General features: G+C 33.9%; 1 pseudogene; it reads left to right on the top strand.

The window, feature by feature from the left end:
* LOC100617909 (monocyte to macrophage differentiation factor-like) overlaps nucleotides 1-20,133 on the top strand; it is a 31,206-nt pseudogene extending 11,073 nt beyond the window's left edge.
* The last annotated feature ends 781 nt before the right edge of the window (nucleotides 20,134-20,914 follow it).

Here is a 20,914-nt window from a genome sequence, read left to right as displayed (position 1 = left end):
CTGAGCTGTGTTGGAATTATATAGAAATGTTGATGACTTATGTGGGTTTATTTTGTATCCTGCAACTTTGCTAAAGTTGTTGATTATTTTGATTAGCTTTTTGGTTGAATCCCTAGGATTCTTTAAGTAGACCATCATGTCATCCGCAAAGAGTGATAACTTGGTCTCCTCCTTGCCTATTTTGATGCCTTCAATTTCATTTTCTTTTCTAATTGCTACTGCTAGTGTTTCTAGTACAATGTCAAATAATAGAGGTGATAATGGGCATCCTTGTTTCACTCCAGATCTTATTGGGAATGCATCTAGTTTATCCCCATTGCAGATGATATTAGTTGATGGTTTTAGATATATACTGTTTATTATTTTTAGGAATGACCCTTCTATTCCTATGCTTTCTAGTGTTTTTAATAGGAATGGGTGTTGTATTTTATCAAAGGCTTTTTCTGCATCTATTGAAATAATCATGTGGCTTTTGTTGGTTTTCGTGTTGATGTGGTCAATTATGTGGATGGTTTTCCTAATATTGAACCAGCCCTGCATCCCTAGTATAAATCCTACTTGATCATGGTGAATGACTCTTCTGATCACTTGCTAGAGTCTTTTTGCTAGTATCCTATTTAAGATTTTTGCATCTATATTCATTAGGGAGATTGGTCTATAATTTTCTTTCTCTGTTTTTGGCCTGCCTGGCTTTGGGATCAGAACCATGTTTGTGTCATAAAAGGAATTTGGAAGAACTCCCTCTTTGCTTATTATGTCAAATAGTTTGTATAGTATTGGGATTAACTATTCTCTGAATGTTTGATAGAATTCACTTGTGAATCCCTCGGGCCCTGGGGATTTTTTCTTAGGGAGTTCTTTGATGGCCTGTTGGATTTCATTTTGTGATATGGGATGATTTAAGAATTCTATTTCTTCATCTGTTAGTCTAGGAAGTTTGTATTTTTGTATATATTTATCCATATCGCCTAGACTGCTGTATTTATTGCCATATAATTGGGCAAAGTAATTTTTAATGATTGCCTTGATTTCCTCTTCATTGGAGGTGATGTCTCCCTTTTCATCTTTGATGCTGTTAATTTGCTTTTCTTCTTTCCTTTTTTTAATTAGATTGACCAGTACTTTGTCTATTTTGTTTGTTTTTTCAAAGTACCAGCTTCTACTCTTATTTATTAAATCAATAGTTCTATCACTTTCTATTTTATTAATTTCTCCCTTAATTTTTAGGATTTCTAGTTTGGTTTTCTACTGGAGATTTTTAATTTGATCGCTTTTGAGTTTTTTTATTTGCATTTCCAATTGATTGATCTCTGCTCTCCCTAGTTTGTTAATATATGCACTTAGGGATATAAATTTCCCCCTGAGTATGGCTTTGGCTGTATTCCATAGGTTTTGAGAGGATGTCTCATCATTGTCATTTTCTTAAATGAAATTATTAATTGTTTCTAAGATTTGTTCTTTAATTAACCAATTTTGGAGTATCATATTGTTTAATTTCCAATTAATTTTTGATTTGGTTTTCCACGTACCGTTACTGATCATAATTTTTATTGCCTTGTGATCTGAAAAGGCTGAATTTATTATTTCTGCTGTTCTGCATTTGTATGCCATGTTTCTGTGACCTAGTGTATGGTCAATCTTTGTGAATGTGCCATGCGGTGCTGAGAAGAAGGTGTATTCCTTTTTGTCCTTATTTATTTTTCTCCATATGTCTATTAACTCTAATTTTTTTTTAAGATTTCATTCACATCTTTTACCTCTTTCTTATTTATTTTTTGATTTGATTCATCTAAATTTGATAATGGTTGGTTCAAATCTCCCACTAATATTGTTTTTCTGTCTATTTCTTCCTTTAATTCTCCTAGTTTCTCCATTAGAAATTTGGGTGCTATATTATTTGGTGCATATATGTTGATTAGTGATATTTCCTCATTATCTAAAGTCCCTTTTAACAAAATATAATTATCTTCCCTATCCCATTTAATCAGGTCTATTTTTGCTTTGGCTTTATCAGATATCATGATTGCAATTCCTGCCTTCTTTCTATCAGTTGAGGCCTAGAAGGTTTTACTCCATCCTTTAATTCTGACATTGTGGGTGTCTACCCGCCTCATGTGTGTTTCTTGAAGACAACATATGGTAGGGTTTTGGATTCTAACCCATTCTACGATTCGTCTACATTTTATGGGTGAGTTCATCCCATTCACGTTCAAAGTTATGATTGTGACTTGTGAATTCTCTGGCATTTTGATATCCTTCCCTAATTCTAACCTTTCTTCTTTAGCTCTAACTTTTTAATCCAGTGATTTACTTTAAATCAGTCCCCCTTGTCCCCTCCCTTGATATGTTTCCCTTTCTAGCCCCTCCCTTTTTGTTCCCTCTCCCTCCCCCCTCTCCTTCCCTCCCCTTTTGTTTTCCCTTCCCCCTCTTCCGCTTGGTTTTCCCTTCTCCCTACCCTTGTTGGGTAAGATAGAATTCAAGATCCCAATGGATCTGGATGTTTTTCCCTCTCAGAGTTGATTTCCCTGAGAGTAAGGTTTAAGTAAAAACTCTCTTCCTCTCCTTCTTATAGGAGTTTTCTTCCCCTCCCCTTCCCATGTGAATCTTTGTGTGAGAAAGATTATTCTATTTGATTCCCCCTATTTACACATTACATTTCCATATATTAATATATATAGATTGATATAAATGTAGTCCTTATAGAAGAGAGTTTGAATAAATTAAAAGATAACAATTTTCTCCTTTTCCCTTTCCATCATATCTACTTTTTCAGGTATTCCATGCTCTTTGTTTTTCGATATCGAACTTTCCACTGAGGTCTGGTATTTTCTTTGCAAAATGTTGGAAATCTTCTATTTTGTTGAATGCCCATACTTTCCCTTGGTAGTATATAGTCAGTTTTGCTGGATAGCTGATTCTTGGTTGAAGACCCAGCTCTCTTGCCTTTCTGAAGATCATGTTCCATGCCTTATAGTCATTCAGGGTAGTACTTGCAAGGTCTTGTGTGACCCTGATTGGCATTCCTTTATATCTAAATTGTCTTTTTCTGGCTTCTTGTACAATTTTTTCTTTTGTTTGAAAGCTTTGGAATTTGGCAATTACATTCCTGGGAGTTGTCTTTTGGGGATTTAGTGTAGAGGATGTTCTGTGAGCTCTTTCAGTGGCTGTATTTCCCCCTTGTTCTAGAATCTCTGGGCAATTTTCTTTGATTATATCTTGTATTATGATGTCAAGTTTGCTGTTTATTTCTGGATTTTCTGGTAGTCCAATTATTCTTAAATTATCTCTTCTTCCTCTATTTTCCAAGTCTGTCAGCTTGTCAGTGAGATATTTTATGTTCTCTTCTAATTTCTTGATCTTTTGGCTTTGCTTTCTTGATTCTTGCTCTTTTACCTGCTCGTTGTCTTCCAGTTGCCTAATTCTGCCCTTTAAAGCCTTGTTTTCCTTTTCAGTTTGGTCAAACCGGTGTTGTAGTTGTGTGAAATTCTTTTGCATTAATTCCCACTTTTCCTGCCAGAAGGCTTCCATCTTTTTGATCATTTTTGATTCAAATTCTTCAAAAGTTTGTGGAGAGTTTCCATTTCCTTTGGAAGGTTTCGGTGCATTTGCTTGTGATTCCTCTTCTATCTCCTCTGTATTTTGTATTTTTGCTCCATAAAATGTGTCCAAAGTTGCCCCCTTCTTGTTTTTCATGTTGTTTTTAGGCTTTTTTGCTTCTGTGCTGTTTGCCATTTCTATCTGAGTGAGGGGGGCTGGCTCTTCTGTTATCTGTCTGGTGTTCAGTGCCTTTAGCCCCAGGCAAGTTGTCTGTCTTCCCCAGGAAGCCTGGAATTTCTTGTGTTTCAGTGTTTTGGTGTTACTACCCTCCTCAAGCCCCCCCCCCCCAATTCTTCTCTGTATCCTTACTTCTATGCTCTGCGCCTGGCTTGACACTCTCAGATGTATTTCAATGCCTTTGCTGGCCAGAGGAGCCTGCACTCTGAGGGGGAGGGGCCGTGGCTTCCCAGAGCTTCAAGGGCTGGTGATAGAATTAACCTCAGACTGTGTATGCCTTGAGGCAGGGACTTTCGGTGAGAGTCAGATCGAAGGATCTGGCCGGGGGTCTACAGGCTTCCCCCATCTCTCTCTGTTTCCCTGCTGTCTGGGTGCCCCCGCGACTGGCTCAGGTTGTTTTCAGGGTGCGGCCTTCAGAATAGCCGGCTCCCGAGTCCCTTTTGCCTGCCCTGAGGTTCCTACTGCTGCCTCAGATTCAGAGCTCTGGGTTGTGGGGGATGGGTCCTGGGACCTCCCTTTTGCCTACCCCTTAGATCCGAGTGATCTCGGGTTCTGACTTTTGGGGGGCCATACCTTTTGATCCAGGTCCAGGAGGAGTGTTCCCAGGGTCTATTCTGTTGTTTGTTTTGAATTTCAGTGCCCTAGGAGCATTCAGTTTGAGATCGATAAGGAAGGGTTTCTGGAGCTCTGAACTTTAGCTTTCTCTAAGCTGCCATCCTGACCAGAATTCCTATTTTTCATATTTTAAATTAAATAAAAATCATCAAAATTTGGTCTGGAATTTTATATCACTTACAAAAACTTGATGCTTCCTTATTCTTAGCTTGCTCAAAGTTGTATTCAATCCTTGTTTAGGTGCTTCATATTTTGTATGTTGTTCATATTTGTATGTTGAAGAGTAGCTATATATGTTGGAGGCAGCTTTGTGATGCAGTGTATAGAGCACTAGATCTGGAGTCAGGAAAACTGAGTTCAAATAGAGGTTCAGAAATTTACTAGTTCTGTGAATCTAGGCAAGTCATTCTACTTATTTGCCTTAATCCACTGAAGAAGGAAATGGTAAATGACTACATTATTTCTGCCTGGAATCACAAAGAGTTGGACATGACTGATCAACTTAACAACCAGGTATATAGGTAATTTTCTTTTATAGTAATATATTTTTTTCTTTTATAGTAATATATTTCCATATTTTTTTCTTTCCCAATGATATCTTCAACTCTTAGATTAATTATGAATCCTTCCAGAACGTCACAAGTATATACCCTCTAACATACCATTCCTTTATCAATATACCAGGTTTTCCCATCTTTGTTCACACTGTGTTTCCCAATCCCACCATAAGCATCTGGGGCTATGGTGCTGAGACTCAAGTGTGGGATTTCAATCTACTTGATGGAGAAAATAAAATATTAAAGTACTTTCAAAAATCTTTTCTATTTTCTTGTGTTTTTTTTAATCATCTTTCCATTTTTATACTTAAATTCCATTTGAATGATTGTTCCTTTTCAGAAGTCCCACTACTTCTCTCTACTGGATGAGATGGGGCTATTCCTAATTATCCCTCAACCTCATAATGTTTTATAAACAAGCATGTATTTTGTCAACGTATTGTTATTTTTGGCATTCACATCTATTGATTTGGCAAGTACGTACTAGAACTGATGACTAGTTTATGAAACTTTTTTCAATTGTTAAGGTTTTGGATAAGATTATTAAAACCACTATTTTTCCCACTTCTACTGTCCACTTGTCATTTTTGATTATCAGTGACTAGCTTAACAATTGATTTGTCAGAATTTGTGAGCCTTTTCTCATCATTATTCTTTCATTTATGTATTAGTTTCCTTTATTTTAGGGAAACCATCAATATTGATACGATTCAGTAAATTCCACTCTCAGTTGTATTAGGCAAGGAGTTCATACTAAGAGTACAAATACTATAAAAAGTTATTGACTATCCCAAAACTTTGCTTTTTAGCACAATTCCACCTAATTTCAATCACTCTATTACCATCACAAAAAATCTAAAATGAGTTGCACAGGTCTAAGAATTATGTTTTTTAAATGATTTCATGATGTGCTATAACCACACATGTTAGTAGCCGATGGCTACCTATTAAGTAATTTTCCTCTTTGCTTACTTTGGAGCCTTATGAAAGCATATTTGCATTGCTGTCAATGACACACTTAAATTTTCCAGTCTGGTAGAATATTCTAAAATTTGTATTCTGTTAGTGTCTTCAAGTATCCAGAGTCACATTCATGTGATTATAGATATCAGAGTAGAACTTAACTATGTTATCTCGAGACTATAACAACTGGATCCCTGTTACTTCTTCTATTTGAAACAATAAATTTCTCCTCCCACAGATAATACCACCACCATCATCCATTCATTTATAAAATAAAGCACCAGATTTTTTTTTAGGCTTTATTTTGTGCTTTGTTATTTTCTTTTTATCCCTTCCCTGCCTAAGGTAGATAAGAATGTAATTCAATACTATCCCTTTTCCTCACACATTAACTCCTCTCTTTGATTTAGAGGAATTTATTTGTGATGAATCTTTCTAAGATAAAAAAAGACACAACAACTCATAATTTTCTTATCCCTATTCTTATCCCTTCTTAAATTTAGGGTATTTTGTTTTGTTTTTTAATTACATTTATTTCTGAATATTTTTCTTCTCCCCTCCTTGGTGAAATATGTCTTATAACATATTTTAGTAGATGTTCAAGAAAACAAACCACCAGATAGATATTGTTTAAAATAGCATAGTTATGATTTAACATTCAGAGTTCTACACCTCTCTAGTGAAGAAAGGAATTTGCATTTATCTGTACCAATTCAGGTCCAAGTTGTCAGTTTCATTTCTTTTTTCTTTTCATATTACTTTGTGGAAGTCATTGAGTATATTATTTACCTGATTGTACTTACTCAACTCTGCATCAGTTCACATAAGTCTTCTAATGTTTCTCTGAATTCTACATATTCATAATTTCTTAAGGTGAAGAGATTGCCATTATATTCATGTGTGATGATTTAATGATATGATGATATACATAGAGAATCCTAATGAACTAAAAAAAACCTAATTCAATCAAGATCTTCACATAGACTTTGTGAATTGTGAACACTGTGTATTTCTATAAATATTAGCTGAGAAATCTGATACATAATTTTTTCCCACTCTCCCTAATTCAGATGAAATACTTTTTTGCAAAAGCTTTTTAAAATTTCGTATCATCAAAATAATCTCTTAGCATTTTTAATTTCATCTCTTTGGTTCTTTAGAGACACATCTTCATATAAATACAGGTACATATACAGATGTGTGCATATATGTGTACACACATACACAGCCACATACTTATATTCTGTAATTTCTTAGAAATATCTTCAGTATTAAAATAAGGTATTCATATTGAATTTATTGTAGAATATAATTTATGATATTGGGGTTATCCTTATTTCTGTAGTTTTTCTAAGTAATGTCTATCCATATGGAAATGTTTTTAAATTTTTCAAACACTAGATTGTTTAATTCAATTATTTCTAATTATTCCTTATCTAATTTATTCTATCAATGTACCTTTTTTATTTTTTGACTAATACCATAATAATTTCACAATATTTTTATGGACTAGCACTATAGAAATCCCTTATCTCATGGTGGCCTAATATTAGAAAGTCCATAAACTTTACATAAGGATACAGTAAAGTAGATAGTTTCATACAATTTTTCAAACTCTTCTTGCCCTCCTTTGGTAAGAGACCTTCTAATTTTGTCTAAAAGGATAGTTTTCACAATTGCAAATATATATTCATATATATATATATATACATATATATAATTTCTTGTCCCCTTGTCTCTTGCCTAAGAGAATTCTAATTCTTATTCTAATAATAAATCCTGCCATTTAAATTCCAGATGCTTACCTTTTGTTTTTCAGTTGACTAATCACTCTCTCAGATACAATTCTTCCAAGAAATCAAGAGAATCCCTCATGTTCCCAGAAATTTGCTATATAATATAGAATGTAAATGCTAAATACATTTAGCTTTATCTACTCTTTGCTTATGATTTTTTTCTCTAAGTATAAACAATATGACTTCTTTCACAACATGACAACCATAGAAATATAAATTATATGATAATATATGCATGACCTATATCATATTGCCTGTTTTTCTAGGGAGAGGTAAGGGATCAGTGTGAGGGAGAGAACATGGATTGTAAAATGTCAGAAAACAAATATTATAATTATATCAACATATAATCTTTGAGAAAAATTAAAAAATAGTTTTAAATGAATATCATAGAATATGAAAGCCTCATCTTGTGTAGGTAGTATCTGCAGACTGAGCTATTTCCATGACTATTGGAGGAGGGGATGCTGGGAAGGAAACCTTATAGTCAGATTCTAAAATACAGCCCTAAAATATTTATTATGTTTATTGTGTTTCACATAGGAAACTTGTTAGAGGATGGAGTTCTGAGTGTGGGCTTTAAGAGTTTAACTTTAATATTATTTCATATTTTTGAAAATTTGTTTTCAACTTGACCAATGCTTCTCTTTTTTAAAATTTAGCTTTATAGGTTTAAATCTGGCCTCAGCCACTTCCTAGCTGTGTGACCCTGGGCAAGTCACTTGACCCCCCATTGCCTAGCCCTTACCATTCTTCTGCCTTGGAGCCAATACACAATATTGACTCCAAGATGGAAGGTAAGGGTTTAAAAAAATTTAGTTTTAGTTATTTTATATCTGGCTCATAATCCCCCTGTTATTGTTTCATTGTCATTGTTACTGATTTGTTTTTTGTTTGTTTGTTTTAGTCTTTAGTGTAGTTGAAGTAGAAAAAAAATTCCTCTTCCATCATTACAATAATGTGATATTTCATTTGTCCTTTCTCTGAATATGTAGGTTTTTAAACTCAAGTTTTCATGACTCTGGACCTAGCAGTCTCATGTTGTTTTTTCAAAATTTTCAACTCAATAATTCCTTACACTTCTTAAGAACTTTTAACTGATGAAAATCAATCACCACATTGTTGAGAACAAAAGAACCTAACTATAGTCTGGATTTTTATTGAACATTTTCAATATCTGTACCAGAGACATGTCAATATCAACATGACTACAACTTCATTATCTTTACCTTTTTACTTATTCCTCATATGAACTTCCTTAAATTAAGACACAATCATGTTTCAAGACACTCAGATTCATGTTTTGGAGATATCTTTTGTCTTCATTGTCCATGACTTCCCTCCTGACTATTGTGAATCATTAGACAATTCTAGTTCTCCCTCTATCATAACTTTCACATTGGTACTTCTGTCCATTCACAGAGTCACCAACCTAGATCCTCACCAATTTTTTCTGGACTAATGGAATAATCTTCTAATTTTTTCCCTTAGCTCAAATCTTTAACCTCTGCAATCCAGACTATATGAGTCACTGAGTTCTTCTGAAAGAGCAGGTCTAATTACATCACTCCCCTACTCACAAGAAACTTCAGTCACTCCTTACTCTTTCAAAGATTAAATGTCACATCTGCTAGTACTTTCCCCCTTGAATTCCCATGTATTTACTCTGTCTCTGTGTCTTTGTCTGTCCATTTGACTGTTGCTCTCTCTCTCTCTCTCTCTCTCTCTCTCTCTCTCTCTCTCTCTCTCTCTCTCTCTCTCTCTCTCTCTCTCTCCCTGTCTTTCTGTCTCTGACTATCTGGTTCTTTCTTTCTCTGTCTCTATCTCAGTCTGTCTCTGTCTCTGTCTCTGTCTGTCTGTCTCTCATTTTCCCCTGATAAATTTAAAGCATTTATGAATGATAATTTGTGGTATCAATAAAACCTAGTTCTGCCAACTTTACTTTCTAGGTTTTTTATTGTTCATTTTGTTTGTTATTTCTTTGGGCACAGTAGTATCCCATTACAAACATATATCACAACTAGTTTAGCCATGCTCCAATTGATGAATACTCCTTCAGTTTCCAGTTCTTTGCTAATACAAAAATAGCTGCTATAAATATTTTTATACAGGTAGGTTCTTAGGCCATTTTAAATCTCTTTGGGAATAGGGATCTAGAAGCAATATCGGTGGGTCAAATGTTATGCATAGTTTTATGGTCCTTTGGGCATGGTTGGTTAATTTTTTTTAAGAAAGAAGAGAAACAAATTACTAGTTTCAAAAATGAAAAAAAAACTGAAATCACAAGTAATGAAGAAAAATTAAAACAAGTTTGAGGAGGTTTGTTTTTACTCAACCTTATGTTAATCAATCTGATAATCTAAGCAAAATACCTGAATATTTATGAGAATATAAACTGCACAGATTAAAAGAGGAAATAGAACTCTTAAACCACCCCATCTCAGAAAAAGAAATTGAACAAATCATCAAAGAATTCCCTAAAAAAATCTCTAGGACCAGATGGTTTCAAAAATAAATTCCAAAAAACATTGAAAGAATAATTAATTCCAATTCTATATAGACTATTTGAGGAAAAGGGGGAAGAAGGAATTCTTCCAAATTCATTTTATGACACATAAAAGTTGTTGATACCTAAACTAGGAAGAGCAAACACAGAGAAAGAAAACTATAGACCAACATTCCTCATGGATATTGATTCAAATTTTTAAAATAAAATACTAGCAAGGAAATTATAGGAATTTTTCATAAGTATCATATATTATGATGAGGTGGATTTATGACAGAAATACAGGTATTGTTCAATATTACAAAAAAAAAAACCTTTTAGGATAATTGATTGTCCCAAAGAAACCATTTGATAATCTCAATAGATGCAAGGAAAACTTTTAACAAAATATAACACCCATTCCTTTAAAAAAATTATAAAACACTGGAACAAATGGAACTTTCCCTGAAGTGACAAATAGCATCTATCTAAAACCATCAGCAAGCATTATCTGTAATGGGGAAAGATAGATACCATCCCAATAAAATCAGCGGTAAAGCAAGAAAGCCATCATCACCACTACTGTTTCATATTTTACTAGAAATGATAGCTATAGCAATAAGAGAAGACAAAGTAATTGACAGTATTAGATTAGAAAATGAGGAAACAAAGTTATTACTCTTTGCAGTTTATATGATGGTATACATAGAGATACCTAGAGAATAAACAAAAAAACTTATCAAAACAATTAACTTTAGAAAAGTTGCAGGATATAAATAAAAATCCCACATAAATCATAAGAAATTCTATTGACCACCAAAAAGTCCAAAAGAACGAGATAGAAATTCTATTTAAAATAACTGTAGTCAGGGGCAGAGTCAAGATGTTGGCTTAGGGGCAGCAAAAGCCGAAACCTTTCTTACTATCCTTCCATACCAATCTTTAAAAAGTGCTCCAAAAAAGACAGAAATCCAATCCCAACAATAAGAAAGAGTCATAAGATTCTCCTGCTGAACACAACTTGAACAGTAGGTAGAGTCAATTTCTAAATGTAAACTGTACTATAAAGCAGTAATCATCAACACAATCTGATACTGGCTAAGAGATATAAGGGTGTATCAATGGAATAGACTAGAGGTAAATGACCTTAGCAAGCTAGTGTTTGAAAAACTTAAAGACCTTAATTCTGGGGATAAAAATTCACTATTTGACAGAAGCTGCTGGGAAAAATGGAAAACATTAAGATAAAAATTAGGTTCAGATCAACATCTCACATCTTATACCAAGATAAATTCAAAATGGGTAAATGACTTAAATATAGAGTGAAATTATAAGTAAATTAGGTGAACTTAGAATAATATACCTGTCAGATCTATGGGAAGTAGATGAATTTAAGACCAAGCAAGAGATAGTGAACATTATAAGATGTAAAATGAATAATCTTGATTATATTGAATTAAAAAAAATTGTGTACAAACAAAACCAATGCAAACAAAATTAGACAAAAAGAAACAAACAGAAAAAAAATTCATAAAAAAATCTCTGACAAAGTTCTAATTTCTTTATTATGTAAGGAATTATGTCAAATGTTTAATAAATCTTGACAAATGGTCAAGAGAAATGAATAGGCAGTTTTTAGATGAAGAAATCAAAATTATCAGTAATCACATGAAAAAGAATTCTAAAAGAATTCTTGATTCTGAGTTACCATCTCATACCTAGCAGATTGGCCAATATGACAGAAAAGGGCAATAATAAATGTTGGAAGGGATGTAACAAAATTGGGACACTAAGGCATTGCTGGTCAAGTTGTGAATTTATCCAACCATATTGGAAGGCAATTTGGAATTATGCCTAAAGGGCTGTAAAAGAATTCATGCCAGCCTGCCCAGATGAGGCCAGTCTCCCTCCCTCTGGCCCTGTCTGTCCAGCCTCTGCCCAGCAAAGCAATCTCCAGTGGGGGATGGGGATGGGCAGCCTTGTAAGCTCAGTAAGCTTACCTTGTAAGTAAGTAAGTAAGTAAGTAAGTAAGTAAGTAAGTAAGTAAGTAAGCTCAGCCTGAGCCCAACCCTCAAAGATGAGGAACATGAGCTGAGGTGGAGGAGCCTTTGAGCCATCTGGAGCATCCAGGCCATTCAAGAGCCGATTCCAGTGGTTCATGAACCATTGAGCCCCAGCCAACAGTTGATATATACTTACCTGTTCTGAGCACGAAGCTACTGTTTATACACTCTTCATTGCTCTTACTCTCATGGGCAGTGCCTTCCTCCATCAACTACCAGATGACTTTTAGGAAAAGATCACAGTATGGCTTTGTGGAATAGGCCTGTGTGCCCTCTAAATAGTTTCTACAGTATTTCACAGTGTTTCATTGAAAGAGTCACTTAAAGACAATGGGGCATTGTTTTCATATATGCAATAGGATGGTGATCTATTTCTTCATTTTATCCCCTTGAACTTGGAAACCTGGCATTTCATATGTGTTGGTTTCTCAGACTCATGGCATCTGAAGGAACCATTTATGTATTTCTTTATCATGAAAAGTATAAGGTGGTTGAGTTATTTTCTCCTTCATTGGTGGTTATATAAATGAATAACACTGATAGGCTACCAGAACTTGCCTGCAGAGGATTAATTTATTGCTTGGGCATTGTGTTCTTCAAAAGTGATGGCATCATTGCATTTTCCCATGTCATTTTGCATGTTTTTGTGGCCACAGCTAAAGCAGTACATTAATATTCCATTTGGAAATATCTTTACTGAAGTCCTACAGACACTTATGACCAAACCTATGCTAGGTCTCCATACCAGTATTACTTCAGTTGTGTACCTGGGGGTAGGGGAGAGTAGACTGCTGCACAGAAAGAAAGAAAAAATCTGCATTGACATTGCTAGATTAAAAAAATAAAATTACTGTGAACTGAAATTATGATCTATTTTGGGTGGGTTCCACCCCTCAGTAAAAAGAAAAAAAAGATATTGTATTAACTGTCTGTTGCATCCAACCTTTATGAAATATGCTATATAGAATGGCTGATGAATATTTACAAATGAGAACTTTGTATTTTAATCTTATCAATTTTACTGTATGTGTTTTCTAAATCAGCAAATCAAGATCTAAGTCAGTGCTTAAGTGCAATAATAGATTATTTTTTTCTTTTTAAAAATAATTTCTACCACTTTATCCATTAGGTTTGTGAAGAATAATGGATAAAATATTCATTTTTTTGCTATATTTCATTGTCACATGTGGATATTTTTAAATAAAAACTTTAAATTTTAGTAAAATTTTAAAAGAATTTCATTGAGAAGACATATATGCAGTTTTTTGTTTATCTGGATTTCACATCTTCATGACTAGCAATCAACATTTCACTTACTGATAAACATTATACTTCTAGAAATTTCATTATGTCAAATAATTGACAATTATTTAAAACTACAGATTCAAAAACTTTCCAGCAACCTATATCTATGAATTCAAATGCTGCTTCAGACACTTGACCAAATGTAGCCTCCTAGTATTGGAAAAATTATTTTGACTTGATTAGTTATAATGGAGTCCTTTGGATGATGATAGGAGTGTTTTATATCAGGTCATTATTCATGTGGTTGGGTTAACCAACAGTTGAAAATCCTTAAAGATTATGATGAATTCAATTGGTCCTTGCCTAATTGGTGTCCACTGGTTAAGCTGACATAGTTTAGCATTAGTAATGACTCTCTTCACATTTGAAATTTGAGAATTTGCTTTAAAAATTGCTTTGTATCATTAGATGCATCAATTCATTCACACTACTATCTTTCAAAACACTTTTCCTTGTTTTCTATTAAAATATTTGAACATCATAGAATTGGTCATCATGAGCCCAGAACCTATGTTTCCACTCACAGGTCAATGTCATGGTGATAGTGTATTTAGCATGTTATTATATCCTGTCTTATACTAAAATCTTATATTAAGATTGATATTCTTGTCACTTCCTTCACTTGGTATTTCATGTTGATATTGTTAATAATGGAACTACCTCTCGCCTTCATCATTGATTCCAGATATTGTCCATTTTCCATTAATAGGCCTCATCATTGAGAATTCACTAATGTTGATAACCTACTTTAAGTTCACTAATATGGTAAATTTTAAATTTTTTTCTTGGTATGGGTTTCAAAGGGGATAAATTTTGTCATTATTTTAATAAGTTAAAAACTCTGCACATTTGTATACATTATGTGGGAAAGAATGAGCAGAAGACCTCCATGATAGTATTAGGTGGTAAACAAAATTACTTGATCTGAAGCATGCCCCAGTTATAGCAACCATGGACCACTCTTTTATATGCATGATTCTCACACATCCGGATGTCTTATTTTTTCCTGTGTACATTCATTTTAATATATTACTTTTTTAAAAACTTTTTTGTGGGTTTCTTCACTCTTTTCAAAATATCACTGTCAAAAACCACTAACACTTATGTAAAATCCTGCTGTAGTCTTGAATAAAACCATACTTTGGATATAAAAAAAAATGTATGTCCCTTGAGCCACCAATACCACTACTAGGTTTGTACTGCCAAAAGTTAAAAAAAAAAGTTTATACAAAAATATTTATACTTGCACTTTTTGTGGTGGTAAAAATTGGAAAATGAGGGGGTATCCCTCAATTGGGGAATGGCTGAACAAACTGTGGTATATGATGGTGATGGGATACTTGTACTTTGAGGAATTATGAACTGCTTGTTTTCTATAAAACTGGGAAGACCTTCATGAACTAATGCAGAGTGAAATGTGCAAAACCAAGAGAATGTTGTACACTAACTAAAACATTATCAGATGATCAAATGTAATACATTTGCTACTAATAGCAATGCAATGATTCAGGACAATCCTGAGGGACTTATGAGAAAGAATGCTATCCACATCCAGAGAAAGAATTGTGGAGAAGAAAAACATGATTTATCACTTACTTATATGGGTATAGAATGTGGGGTTTTGGTTTTAAAAGATTATTCTATTACAAAAACTGAATAATATGGAAATAGGTATCCAGTGATAATATATGCATAACCCAGTGGAATTTTACTATCAGCTCTGGAAGGGGAGAGGGAAGAAGGGAGTGAGAGAACTTAAATAATGTAACCATGGAAAAATATTTTAACAATATATAAATTAATAAATTTCAAAAATAACTGTAGACAATATAAAATACCTGAATGTCTACCTACCAAAACAAATACAGCAATTCTACAAGCACATTTACAAAATATTTTTCATACGAATAAAGTAAGACCTAAACACTCATAAAAACATTAATTGCTCATGGTTAGGCTGAGCCTATATAAGAAAAATGCCAATTCTATCCTTTGTATAACTAATCAGTGCCATACCAATCTAGCAATAAATTTCCATAGAGTGAGAAATAATAATAACAAAATTAATTTGGAAGAAGAAAAGGTCAAAATTATATTAATGAAAAATAAATGAAGGAACAAGTCCTAGCTTTGGTAGATCTCAAATAATATTGTAAAGAGGTAAACATCAAAACAATCTACTCTTGACTAAGAAATAAAAAAGTGGATCAATGTACACATTTAAGTAATCAATATCAAATATTTTATGACTAAAGAAAACAGAGCAACCATCATGAGAAGCAGAAAGAATAATTTTGATTACATTAAATTAAAAAGTTTTTTTACTAATAGAATCAATGCAACCACAACTAGAAGGGAAACAAACAAAAAAAAGGAAGAAAAATTTTATAGTAAGTGTCTGAAAAAGTTCTCATTCTTCAAATTTATTGAGAATTGCCTCAAATTCATCAGAATACAAAGCATTCTCCTATTGATAAATGGTCAAAGGATATGAATAGGAAGTTCTCAGATGACAAAAGTGAAACAAATCAAAACAGTGAAAGGTGTATTTTCTCTTTTCATGAAGGATTTTTCATAAAAGTACAAGTGGAAAAAGAAATTCATTTGAACTGTGTGGTCTTCTGCATGTTCCTGTTTACTATTGGTATATTTTGATTGTACCAAGCTTAGAAATATTGCAAACATATTGGTTCTCTGATTTTATTCACATACGTAACTCCTCAATGTAGATCTGGCTTCTACTAATGTACACCTTGTGTTCAATTAATACTCTTGAAGAATTGCCTGTGGGAATGTGAGAATAAGGGACTTGTTCAGAGCCATATACTTAGTCAGTGTTAGAGGTGAGATTTGATGTCAGGCTTTTCAAGCACCTAGAAAAAACTTTCTAAACACTATACCCTACCACCACTTCATGAATATAGTAGATGTAATAAAAGGCATAAATATGGGGAATTCAGAGAAATGGGGCAAGACTTACTAACATTTATAGGAGGAGGAACTCATAATAAATAAAAAAAATATACAAAATGAACCAACACACTGATGCAAATCCAAGCAACTCTGAAAGAAGTCAGAATTTAGATGAAATGGAATAATCAATATTGGCTCCAGAGGAATCATCCTCAAAAAAGTTTCATTTACCAACATAATGGTAGACTGCAAGTGGGGAATGTTGTATATATGCTGTCAGATTGTATTGTGATATTGTTTCAACTATATTTTTGAAACGTGTTGAGGGTTTTAGGGCTATAACAAATTATTGGGAAGTAATAGAGACCAACAAAAAGTAAAAGCAAAATATTATTAAAAGAAATATTTATATCAATTAAAAGCATTTAAAATGAAACTTTTTCTCCCTATTTTCCCAAGGAGTGGAAACCAAAATGGAGTTTAACAAGATTTCCACTTTACAATAAATATATGTCATCTCTTCAGAGTTAATTGTAAACAAATGTCCTGTCTTATAGACTTTACTTCTGAGTGAGAATAGATAATTTTCCCCACCTTCACAAATTAATAACAACTAAATTATTTTAAATGCCAATTGATAAAAATTATGTTTAATGAAATTTAAAATATTATTTTATATTAAGTTCAACTCTTAATTTCAATAAATAGTTTACCTTATTATTCATCCTTTTGTGTATTTAAAGATTGCTTAGTTATTAGCACAGTGGATCTGGAATCAAGAACTGAGTTCAAACCTGTATCAAACACTAACTAGCTATGTAACTGTGGATATATCATTTGGCCTATCTCATTGTTTTTCTCCTGTACAATAGAGAATTGGCTTCCACTCAAATTTCAGAGGTGTTTCAAGGATTAATGGAAATTTGTAAAGTTCTTAGCACATAGTCAGTGATTATTTAATATTTCTTTTTTCCATCCTTCCTTCCTTCATCAGAGAAAGATGCCATTTTCTTTCTCAATCCAAACTTCTAACTTTCCCTTATCCTCACTTACTCTTGTTTTCAGTTAATACTTTGAGATAGCAAGCTAACAATTATAGAATCAAAACAGAGCAACAATAACAAAAATGCAAGAGATCTTTAGAAATTTAACTGTATAGTGAAAGGGAAAAGAGCTTAGAATGAGGAATCTCGACTTTACTATTTCTACCACTTAACTGGATTTGTTATATTGTATGTCACTTAAATTAGTTGAGATTCATTTTCCTCATTTATAAAAGAGGATTATATTTATCCTATCTACCTCTAAGACATATTTTGTGAGAAAATTCCTTTTTAAAACATTATATAAATACGAACGGCAATTATACACAAGCTCAGTTTATTCATGAACTTCTTATTTACAATCTCTTCAGAAAAGTGGAGAGGCTATAGTTTATATCTATGCTGCTTCTAGTTAACTGGCATTTAATATATCTGCTGACTGATTGACTTGGCCCCTAGTCAGGTGAACAATAACAAACCACTAAACTATATCAAAAGTCAATAAAAGGAAGTCCCCATCGAAAGTAGAAACTGAGTTCTTCTTTCTTCTCTTACAAAAGTGATACTACCATCTGGGGGCATAAAATTATCTTCTTCCATTTAAAAGTTCTATTCCGTATGCTCTCTGTCCTCAATACATAAGAATGATCATCAGCATCAACAATTAGCATTTAGTGAATATGGGACTCTATGCTTGGTGCATAGTGGGAAGATTTAAAAAGTGTGATGCCATGATTTGATGATAGGAATATATATGTGTGTGTGTGGATATGCATGTATGTGGGAATACATAATTATCTACATATATATCTTAGACTCACAGATGTAGAGATTGAAGGAATCTGGGTATTTTAGTCACCTAATTTCACAAGTAAGGAAACTGAGTGCCAATGAGGTTAACTGTCTAGAACAAGATCAATTTCAAAAGGAATAAGAGAATTAGTCATGATTTCAATCAGGATCAGGACTAATGAGTCAAAATTGTACCCACTTTCCCATGAAAAACTCCCCTCTGCCTTCCTCTTCAGGTTTTACAAATTATTTCAGGGGAATACAGATGAAGCAGCCAAATATGAAAGCTTTAATTTTAATATATTCATTATGATAAAAAACATTTGCAATACAAAAGGTTTCAGTTTCTCTAAATTTTAGGGAGAATCCCTTTGGGATAATTTCAGGAAAATAAAGGTTGCTGTTGTTATCTTTCCTTTTTCTCCCTATTGGCCTTCATATCCCTAGAAAGAGCCCCAAAGTGTGTGTTAACTAACTGAAGTGAATATCCATATTTTCTATGGCCATATCATTCCCCGAAGGCATGTCTTCATCAGCTCAACTCAATTTACCTCAATTCAACACGTCCTCTGAGCCTCTCTGAATGACAAACTCAGAAAACAAGGACAGTACAATCACCTAGGGGCAGCTTCATTGATTAAAAAAAAATCATTTCAAACTAGCCTCAGTTTTGTTTTTCTGCCCTGGTAAATTAAGGAGATGGGCAGTTATGTGGCAGAGTAGATCATGGGGTCCTCATGGGGTCCTGAAATCAGGAAAACTAAGTTCAAATCTGACCCCAAGTACTTACTAGCTGAGTGACCCTAAGCAAGTCTCTTAACTCCATTTGGCTCATCTATAAAATGAGCTGGAGCAGGAAATAGCAATCCCTCTATTTTCTGCCAAGAAAATTCTAAATAGGGTCATGTAGTGCCAGACACAATTGTAATGATTGAACAACAATAATCAGTCAACGTGCCTTCATACCTTTTATGCATTGGAAGCCTGTTTCCATACGGTTTCCGTGCATTTACTCAGGCTCAGGCAAAGTCTTTTACTTTGTAAGAAAAGAAAATCAACTTAGAACCTCCTAGATGGAAACTTTGCCCTTTCGTGACTGTCTTTCCTCTTAGAAAACAAGTTAAAATGTACCCTCAGCCAGGTTAATTGACTTACAAGTGTGTCTTTTTAATAAGTGTCATAAAGTATGTCATGCTGCTGAAACTTGCTTTCAGTGCGATTTTTTGTAACTGTTGTCAACCAGATTAAAGTTTATTGTTCACATGTAAGTTCAGTTTTCGAGTGGTAATGAAAGACATTAAATGGATTTCCCATGCGTAGACGGAAAGAGGGTTATGTCCTTTGCTCTCTCTCTCTCGACATGCCTTCCTGTCCTTCCTTCTCCTGCCCTTTTTGCTAAGCACAGAACAAACCCAAGTGAAACTTTTCCACTCACTCACTCACTCACTCCCAGGTCCTTTGCCATCCACTTCACACCAGGACACTGTGGAAAAGTTTCAGAATATTCTGATTTGTGAGAATCAGGAATCAGACCTTGTGTCCTGGCCCAGACTTTTAGTTGAAGTCAACCTGGTCAGTATTTGCCCTTTGACCTTGGACAAACTCACTTCAGGGGGAGGGAAGAGACGCGTCAGAGGGGAATTGAAAGTGATGGGGGCAAGAAGGGTGAAGCTGGACATCCCGATGATGCGCTTTGCTAACTTCCCGGTTTTGCTGATGAAAGTAGCAGCTTCCCAGTTGGGACCCAAACCACGTAGACATAGGGCAGGAGGTGGAAAAGAGAGAGCCAATTGGAAGGTGCTTCAGGTAGGGGTGAAGGCAAGATGAAAGGAAAAGAGAAACAGGAAGAGAGGATAAAGAATTTGACAGTGTTAATAGAAACTAGGGCATTTCTAAATGACTGCTAGAATATCTGAATTTCTTAATAAAAATTTCAGAAGCTCAGGAGTTTCTGGGCATCATATGTAAATGAAAGGGGAATGAAATATTCTATCCTCTATGAAAGGCTGAATACCTAGAACTGACTCTTTAATGAAGCATTAATAAGGCCAACGGGCATAAAACTTGCCTTTTCTTTTCCCCAAGTCATATCTCCCAGGGCTTAGCCCAAGCCCTCCTCCACAAATGATTTTTACCTCAAGAATCTATAATGTCAAAAGTAAGCCATAGATTCCAACCCTTCCTGGCCTTAGTTGGCCAGTATTTATTCTGTTGAAAGTCAATCATTTGGTCAGTGACTGCCGATCCATTAATGAGACTTTCTGAGTTTAACTTGTCTAGTCCTCAAATAATGTGTGTTTAGTTTGTCAAAAGATCCATATTCAAGGTCTTCCTTAATCAGTAGGACAGGGAAGAGCTTTATAAAAAAATCTAATATAGTTTTGAGACCCTCCAGGCAATGCTGAAATATTAGGGTATGAAATTTGAATAAGTCTTATATAGAATATACATTTAATAAATATTCCATTAAATTATTTGAGAATCTTTGTTCTTGGAGTTCATTTGTATATTTATTTTTGTTATTTTAAGGGTAAAATGAAATTTCCTGTTTGTCAAACTCCCTTAGTTTGCTTAGTAGAGCTGAAATTTTGTTTAATTTTTCTTTGAT

This window comes from Monodelphis domestica, chromosome 3 (genome assembly GCF_027887165.1).
Source record: "Monodelphis domestica isolate mMonDom1 chromosome 3, mMonDom1.pri, whole genome shotgun sequence".
Classification (NCBI taxonomy): Eukaryota; Metazoa; Chordata; class Mammalia; order Didelphimorphia; family Didelphidae; genus Monodelphis; species Monodelphis domestica.
The sequence above is the reverse complement of the archived record's forward strand: the minus strand, read 5'-3'. Positions and strand labels throughout refer to the sequence as shown.